Here is a 9,722-nt window from a genome sequence, read left to right as displayed (position 1 = left end):
GTGATCGTGTAAGTGTATTGAGTGCTTCTAGGTCTGTGTTACTCCATTTCACTACTCCAAATGAGTAGGTCAATATTGGTATGGCATAAGTATTTATAGCTTTGGTCTTGTTTCTTGCTGTCAATTCTGTTTTCAGTATTTTTGTTAGTCTTTGTCTATATTTTTCTTTTAGTTCTTCTTTAATATTTGTATTATCTATTCCTATTTTTTGTCTGTATCCTAGATATTTATAGGCATCCGTTTTTTCCATCGCTTCTATGCAGTCGCTGTGGTTATCCAATATGTAATCTTCTTGTTTAGTGTGTTTTTCCTTGACTATGCAATTTGTCTTACATTTGTCTGTTCCAAAAGCCATACTTATATCATTGCTGAATACTTCTGTTATCTTTAGTAATTGGTTGAGTTGTTGATTTGTTGCTGCCAGTAGTTTTAGATCATCCATGTATAGCAAATGTGTGATTTTGTGTGGGTATGTTCCAGTAATATTGTATCCATAATTTGTATTATTTAGCATGTTGGATAGTGGGTTCAGAGCAAGGCAGAACCAGAAAGGACTTAATGAGTCTCCTTGGTATATTCCACGCTTAATCTGTATTGGCTGTGATGTGATATTATTTGAATTTGTTTGGATATTAAGTGTGGTTTTCCAATTTTTCATTACTATGTTTAGGAACTGTATCAATTTAGGATCTATTTTGTATATTTCCAATATTTGTAGTAACCATGAGTGGGGTACACTATCAAAAGCTTTTTGGTAATCAATGTATGCGTAGTGTAGCGACCTTTGTTTAGTTTTAGCTTGATATGTCACCTCTGCATCTATTATCAGTTGCTCTTTACATCCTCGTGCTCCTTTGCAACAGCCTTTTTGTTCTTCATTTATAATTTTGTTCTGTGTTGTATGTGTCATTAATTTCTGTTTAATGATTGAAGTTAATATTTTGTATATTGTTGGTAGGCATGTTATGGGGCGATATTTAGCTGGGTTCGCTGTGTCTGCTTGATCTTTAGGTTTCAGATAAGTTATTCCATGTGTAAGTGTATCAGGGAATGTGTATGGGTCTGCAATGTAACTGTTAAATAATTTAGTTAGATGTGAATGTGTTGAGGTGAACTTCTTTAACCAGAAATTTGCTATTTTATCATTTCCAGGGGCTTTCCAATTGTGAGTAGAATTAATTGCTTGGGTGACTTCATGTTGCAAAATTATCACTTCAGGCATTTGTGGTATCATCTTGTATGTGTCTGTTTCTGTTTGTATCCACCGTGCATGCCTGTTATGTTGTACCGGGTTTGACCATATGTTGCTCCAGAAGTGTTCCATTTCTGTTATGTTTGGTAGATTGTCTATTTTAATGTGTGTGTTATCTATTGTCTGGTAAAATTTCTTTTGGTTTGTGTTGAATGTTTGGTTTTGTTTCCTTCTATTTTCACTTTTTTTGTATCTTCTGAGTCGTTTGGCTAACGCTTGTAATTTCTGCTTCTTTTCGTCTAATTGCTCTGTCGCTTCTTGTTGTGAGATTTTACCTAACCTTTTTCGTTTTTTTTCCGAGATTTCATTTCTTATAAATTGTGTTAGCTGTCCGATGTCTTTTCTCAGTTTTTCTATTCTGATCTGTAGCCTGTGTTGCCATGCTGGTTTTGTGGGTTTCTTCTGTGTGTTGGTTGGTTCTGATCTCTGTCTAGTGTGTATATTTAGTGTAGTGAGTGCTCCTATATAAACCAGTAGTTGTAACTCTTCCATAGTTGTGTTTTCATTTATTTTGTTGTGTATGATTGTGTTGATAGTTTTTATTGTTGTTTCGACTTGTGGGTTATTTGGTGGTCTATGCAAGAATGGTCTAATGTCTGTATTTGTGTCTTTGTATTCTATATATGTTAGCTGAAATTTTTCTTCTATATCTAGCATCTGTGTCACTTCGTGTTCTATTTGTGCTTGTTCTGGTGGCTGTCTTAAGATTTCGTTTTCCTCTGATTGTTTAATTGGTGCGTGTTGTTCTTTGTTTGTTTGCTCTGGGATGTTTGAGTCCATTACTGTATTTTCTTCTTCTTCTGATTGCACATTATTTTGTTCCAGTATTTGTTGTACTTGTTGTTTGATATTTTCTAATTCTGACTGGGGTATCCTGTTATTTTTGATTATTACACGGATCTGATCAGCTAGTCGTTGTTCTGTTAAAAATTTTAATTCTGGGTATCTGGTAATAAATGTTGTGTATACTTGTGATCTGTATCCAGTTGTGTTGGTTCCTAGGTTTGTTGCTTGGTAATAACAGAACATGAGGTGTCGATTAACTTCATCTGACCATCTCATCCTCTGTCTTTGTTTTCCTTCTAGGGTGGTTGCAGGAAGCATATCCTGCAAAACACCTCTATTTGGATTTAAATCATTTTCCAGTTGGCTAGCAGTGTCGTTACCATTGTGGGCGGGCATAGGGTTCAAGCGTCGTCCCCGACCATGACGGCGCTTGTCCGAGGCTTCTTTAGTTCTGTCCTGAACCAACTAATCACACTAAAAGGGGGGTTAGCCCTATTAGTGGTTTGTTCTTTTCGTCGCCTTTTACGACTGGCAGAACATACCGGAGGCCTATTCTTTTCCCGGGCCTCCACGGGGATTATTATTATTATTATTATTATTATTATTATTATTATTATTTTCTCCCTCGTTCTTATCTTTTTATAAGATATATATGTAAAATAATAGTTTTGTAACGGAGATAATATTGGCATACAAACAAAACATGTAGAGATACGCTCTTCAATTGATTAATCTTCACTTTTTTGTCTCTATAAATGATAGCGGGCGGACGTATTAAGAGTTTCGCCGAGTTAATATTATTAAAAAAATGTGTATTCCAACCGTACATTAAAGAAATGTTATAGAAAGTTATTAGGAAAGCAAAGTTTATTCCTACATTCATATTTGGTTCATCATTTCGCCCGCGCCGAGAATTCTGCATCAAGAGGATCGAAGCAAACCAAAAGAATTTTCGTGAGCAGAGGAGGGGCGATCCTGAACCAGTATTGTCATACCAGAAGGGCGGTAACAAGAAAACGATGTACGTAAAATCACGAATGTTAATCTCATAATGTATTAAATATTGAATGTCTGTTGATATTAATACCAGCTAAAGTTCACTCAGGATATGAGTACTTTCCAATTTCTTTCAATTATGTGATGTTTAAAGCTTTCCCGGCGTACTGATTGTTCCATAAAAACACGGGAGAACTGCCGGGTATCAGTAACTTCCTGCCACGATATTTCGGCGCAGAGTCTTCTGGCCATCTTCAGATGAATGCCACTGTAGTAGTACTGGCGAGTACGCGCTGAGCTCCGCTGTTTAAAGCCTTCTGAGGTGACATTGCACATGCAATTATTCTTTCAAAATTTAAGCAGCAATTTTTAATCAGGTTCCATTATGTATTATATTTTATGCACGATGCACGCCCCCCCCCCCCCCCCCCCTATTCACACACACTATTCATTGCAAAAATCTTGTATTCGATGTAGCTAAATCTGGAAAAATTGGAGAGAAAAATTTTAAATTTTACATCCGAAACGCGTTCTTAAGATTAGCAGATAATAATTCGCTGCTTTTGTTGGACTCTTGGCCTGAACATAAAGACATCTACAGGAGAACGAGCAAAAAAAATTAATATCATTCGGTAATAGTGTGATTCAGCCTTTTCTCCTGAAAATTCAGGCTATGTAATTTCCGCTGGTTCTTTGTCATGTAAGGTGGAACAATGCTGTCAAACTTCAGACATTGCTGCATTGTCAGTTTGCACATTTTCGTATCTGATAAAGCATGCATAGCGTGCAGCAAAATATGCAGAACAGCAGCCACAACCATTTCTTACTCCATTCCTGTTCTCTCTAAATAAAACTAGTAAATACTGTGAAATGCCTGAATGTGTTCAGGTGCGTCTGGTGTAAGAAAAATCTTTCTTTTCCTCATCCATTAGACACTTCGGATTTTTGTAAGGACCACGGGGAATAAACAGAGAACTGTTTCGTTGTTAGCAAACTATACATTGCTCAAAAATAATCATAAGAACTATGCCACAGCAGTTGTCATAAAATATTTAAATATAACGTTGTAAAGTGCCTTGGCCTTGATTTTCTTTCTACTTCTAGTCACATCTGCGGCAGTTTAGCTATCGATATAAACTACTATTTGTTCAAAAATGGTTCAAATGGCTCTGAGCACTATGGGACTTAACATCTTAGGTCATCAGTCCCCTAGAACATAGAACTACTTAAACCTAACTAACCTAAGGACATCACACACATCCATGCCCGAGACAGGATTCGAACCTGCGACCGTAGCAGTCCCGCGGTTCCGGACTGAAGCGCCTAGAACCGCACGGCCACCGCGGCCGGCTACTATTTGTTCAAGAAATTAACTATTTGAGACATTAATTGCTAAAATTCGCGTGCCTGCACTTCGCAGAACAGCGCTACGTCCTCTTGTCACGGCTGCGTCTATTTATTCGCCGATTCGGCACTAGGCCGGAAGGGTGTTGGAAGCTGTTCGTGCTGCAAAAATGAGTAACTTTAATTTTTTTTTGTTTTTAAATACTTGTTATGTTCCTCGGCAGCTAAAATTTTGGCAGTGCATTTCTATTGCTGTGATATTGCTGCGTAAAAAATGTCAGGATGAGTTTCGATATGTTAAAATTGGACGATTCCCTTGTAAGTTTGACCTTGGAGCCCAAGCGATTGGTTTCACACCCTGTACGTTGTAACTACCGACCAATAATAGGAGCCTTCGTTCTGCATTTGGTTAACCATAGTACAGAATGTTGCAAATTTAAAAATCACGCAAGTATTATTAATGTGAAAGTTGATGACCAACTGTTGCCCCTAAATATCGATGTAAAAATAATTGTCAGAAGTGGGATTCGAACCCACGCCCACAGAAGTGGACTGCGACCTGAACGCAGCGCCTTAGACCGCTCGGCCATCCTGACAGGTGGAGCATGTGTATCAAGATCTTGTAATTCTATTACTTTTTTTTATATTTATTTCTTGTACGTTATTGCCAGTGAGATCTTAATAATGTAGAATATCCGCACAACACAATTTGAAGACGGCACACCTGTTTTTAGCAGTGACAGGCATCATTAGATTAACACAAGCAGACTCAGAGATCGTCAGATCAAGTTGTGCAGAAAAAACAGTTGGAAAAAACACCACTAAAAATAACGGTTGCGTTTTGGCAAGCAAACGGCCGTATGTATCTAACGCCTCAATGGTTTCGTTACTTTACTTAAGGTTAGTGCCAGAAATGTTCCACAAACATGACAGTACCACTCTCTTCCCCCATGCCTGGCCAGTCTGAGCCCGTGCTTCATTTCCAATGCCATTAATGTCGATAGGACATTAAACACTTCCTTTCCTTCTAACAGTTCAGTTTACATCCAGCATCGCTAGCCTTATGGTACCGTTCCTATTTCGAAAAACAGACGTCGTTGCTCACATCCAGTCAGCAGTATGCGCATGGGTTCTAATGGGCCTTAGTTGAGCATTTCCTGTAAATTAATCAGACTGCAATTTTAGACTCTACGTTAGCTTCGACCTTTCTGTGCTTTGCTTGATTGCAGCATACTATAACTTGTTAAATACATTAGCGTTTGTGAAAATTGTAATACCAATGCGATTGAAATAGATGCCATACAACACAGTAGGCATTTGACAATACGCAAATATCCTCTGACTTTGAGAGTTACACAACGAGTAAAGGAGACACTTGATGAGAACTCAGAGATGAAGAGATGGAGACGCAATAAGATAACGGATAACTACCCTCCCCAGTGTTCAGTAATTGCTGCAGTAATATCTTGGCGTGATACTTTGTTTTTCAAAAGAATGGCGCCGTGTCATTCTTAGTCAAAATACTGCTAAATAAAAGTCGCGGATGTAATGTCACAAAATGCACGTTAAGCTGGCGGTGCTCACATGAACTGGTCTAATGATGATGAGCGTTTTTCTGGATCCATCTGCAGCTGGACTGCCGAGTCAGCACGATCTGTTGCAGATAGGGGCCATTTCCAATGCACTGGTGAAATGCCAACTCTTCTGACAGGACCTGGAAATCTGCAGTTCCCATCTCGTGGTGTCTGTGAAGAGATATGTACCAGTAACTGAAAGGTTGTGACTGATTGAAAAATCTCAATGAACACTGTTTTTTTGTTTTGTTTGTTTTTTGTTTTTTTCCATTGTTTTCGGGTTCTGGTGAGACAGCTATATAGATGAACACAAAGTGCCTTGACGAAGAGGTATTTTGTCTTCACTTAAAAATACACTTACATGTACACCTTTTACCGAGCGCTGATTTCCATACTGTAGCCACTCACCGACAATGCCGCTAGCCTACGAATTGCTTCTTTCTTATCCTCGCCCCTTCCGACATGACCAGCCTATTATATTCTAGGACCAATAAAATTTCGCAGACTAATCGTCTGCAATAAATAGAGCTACCTTCGCTCCACCAAAACCAATCTTGTCCTGAAGAAAGCCGTTGCTGATTCGGTAGAAACGTTTGTTTTACAGTTTAAAGTATATTATAAAACAACACGGTGCAAACCCAGAAGAATTTTAATCATCGTGACGCAGGCTGCGGAAGCATATGTTCTTTGTTGCTAGGTATTGATCGCGCAGAGCTTAGATCATCATCCTCTTACATAAGCATTATCGATTATTTGATAAGGGCTTCAACTCTATTAGGTAAGTGAAAATATGGTATTTCAATGTTGGTCTCATTGTTAATTGGTGGCGATCTACATTAGAAATTATGCTGCAGACACGAGACGGTGAAATAGATGATGAAATATCTGGTGGACATGTCGGAAACACTTCGGTGTCAGGAAGAAAAAGGCACACAGTGTCAACAGCCCTTGAGTCACATGCGGCTTGAACCTTGGCCACTCGGTTAGCGACTTATTTGTGAAGTGCAGCGTGTAGTTCGTGGGTGATGTTCCAGGGAAAACTTCACATTTTCATGAGATTTATCTGTCTGATTTATGAAAGATTTTACCCATGAATTTTCAGTACCTATAACTGCAATCAAACGTTCGGCGAATTATATATATATATATGAGATTCCCTAGTGATACAGTAGTTGTGGTTTGCAGTCCAAAGATTGGGTTGATGCAGCACTCCACGTTATTCTGTCTTGTCTAAGTCTCTTCATCTCGGCATAACTAATGTAATCCACATCGATTTGAAACAGTTACTGTATTCGAACCTTGGTCTCCTGCTTTAGTCTCTCCCCCCCCCCCTCCCCTTCCCCAACCACACACGCATACGTGCGTCCATTACCAAACTGACGATTAATTGATGCCTCAAGGTGTACCTTACCAAATGATTGCTTCTTTTAGTCAATTTTTCACACAATTTTTTCCCTAATTCTGTTAGGTACCTCTTCATTAGTCATACGATACACCCATCTAATATTTAGCATTCTTCCGTATCACCACATTTCAAATACTTGCTTCTATTCTCTTTTGGTATAAACTGCTTGTCGTCCACGTTGCACTTCCGCCCAAGGTAGCACTCCAAAAAAAGTATCCAGAAAAGACTACCAAACAATTAAATTTTTATTCAACTTCAGCAAATTCCTCCTCATCAGAAACGTATTTCTTGATATTACTAGAGTCCATTTTATATCCTCTCTACTTCGACCATCGTAAAATATTTTGCTGCACAAATATCGGAACTCCTCTATTACTTTCAGTGTATGATTTCCTAATTTCATACTAAGTCCTCTGGAAGAGCGGTTGAACAGGATGGATAGGATCTTGAAAAGAGACAATAAGATGAACGTCAACAAAAATAAAACGCAAGTGAGGATTATATCTTATTTCGTAATCTAATTCCATCAGCATGTCCATTATCGTGGTTTTACTTTTATTGATATGCATCTTATGACCTCTTTGCAAGGCACTATCCATTCCACTATCTGATTTTCTAAGTCCATTTACATCTCTGACTCAGTTACAGTGTCATCAGCAAACCTCCAAGTTCTTATATCTGTTTCCTGCACCTTAATTCCCTTTCCAAATTTCTCTTTGGTTTTTCCCTTTCAGCTTCATCAGTGTACATACTTAATAACATGTGAGATAGCTTACAACCATATATAACTCCTTTCTCAGCCACTGCTACCCTGTCGTATCGTCATGTCCTTCAGCTCTTATTGCCGTCTGGTTTCTGCACAAGTAGTGAGTAACGTTCCCTGTTTTTTATCTTGCTACTTTCGGAATTTCAAAGAGGGTAATTCAAGTCAGCATTGTCAAACGCTTTCTCTAAATCTACAAATGCTATAAGCGTAAATTTTCTTTTCTTTAACTTGTATCTGCAGATAAGTCTTAAGGTCGGCTTGAAATCGCGTTTTGTTACGTTTTTCCGGATCCCAAATTGATCCCACTCGAGGTCGGCTACTACTAGTTTCTCCATTCTTCTGTAAATAATTCGCGTCAGTATTTTGCAACCATGCCTCGTTAAACTGATAGTTCTGTAAAACTTGTCAGCACTTTCCTTTTGTGAAATTTGAGTTATTACAACCTTTGTGAAGCCTGAGGGTATTTTGCCTGTCTCATATCTTTCAGGCCAGATGGAATGGTTTTGTCATGGATGTTGCTATCGCAGTAGTTACTGGCATATTGCAAAAGTACTGCATGTGCCATTAGAAAGCGCTTGGAAATGTCACTGAAAGAACAATGGTTCAAATGGCTCTGAGCACTATGGGACTTAACTTCTGAGGTCATCAGTCCCCTAGAACTTAGAACTACTTAAACCTAACTAACCTAAGGACATCACACATATCCATGCCCGAGGCAGGATTCGAACCTGCGACCGTAGCGGTCGCGCGGTTCCAGACTGTAGCGCCTAGAACCGCCTAGAACCGGCCACTGAAAGAACAGATTTCGATGTTTATTACTGTTTGAGTTATTAGTGCTGAACATTTTAATCGTATCATCCGGTACTGCAGTTACACTGCTATGAAGACGTAGAGCCTAAACTGTCATAGACCGAACCTGTCATAAACGGAACTGTAGAGAAATTGGAAAGCTATTAACTTCGCTTTCTTAATATCATGATCGAGCCTTCTAAGGTTGTGAGGGAAATTAGAGAGTTCAAAAACGGTTTCAAGGCAGCAAGAAATGAGGTGAAAGTAATTGTGGGATCAAACGAAATAGGTATTACCGGCAATATCAGGTGCAGTGAACGGAGCAGTTGCGACAAGTAGTTAAGCGAAAACTTTTATCCAAGAAGTTCGAGCATATAAGTGCTTACACAGGAGCCAGGACAAACATAAAAATTTGCAGTACATGAAAAATCAATAAATAAAAGCAATCTAGTCACTGAATAGTTAAGTAATTGCAAACTGTTTGATTCTCGCCTCTAATATTTTTTAAGAATATGGAAAACAAAAAATCGAAAGAAAAATTGTTCTTACAGCCAGTTGAAAACAATTTGTATTACTAACTTAATTTTAGCTAGTTGTTCACATGCAGCAGCCCACTCACATTAACAGTTTGTGATTCATACCTTTCGTCTATTACAGCTTTTCTCAACATATTGATATACAGGATGTTTCAAAAATAATTTATGTGTTACAAACTAGTATGTTGTCAAAACTATCGATCGCTGCGCTACGGCTCGGTTATTGAATGAAGGAATACATTGCTGCTAGATGTCGGTTGCCTTCCGTTTGCTT

General features: G+C 38.6%; 1 non-coding gene across 1 annotated transcript; it reads right to left on the bottom strand.

The window, feature by feature from the left end:
• Positions 1–4,890: 4,890 nt before the first annotated feature.
• Positions 4,891–4,974, bottom strand: Trnal-cag (transfer RNA leucine (anticodon CAG)). The gene has a single exon. It is a non-coding gene; the product is annotated as a tRNA-Leu (tRNA).
• Between the last annotated feature and the right edge of the window lie 4,748 nt (positions 4,975–9,722).

Source organism: Schistocerca nitens, chromosome 4 (assembly GCF_023898315.1).
Source record: "Schistocerca nitens isolate TAMUIC-IGC-003100 chromosome 4, iqSchNite1.1, whole genome shotgun sequence".
Lineage (NCBI taxonomy): Eukaryota > Metazoa > Arthropoda > Insecta > Orthoptera > Acrididae > Schistocerca > Schistocerca nitens.
Note: the sequence above shows the minus strand (reverse complement) of the source record. Positions and strands in the feature narration are given on the sequence as shown.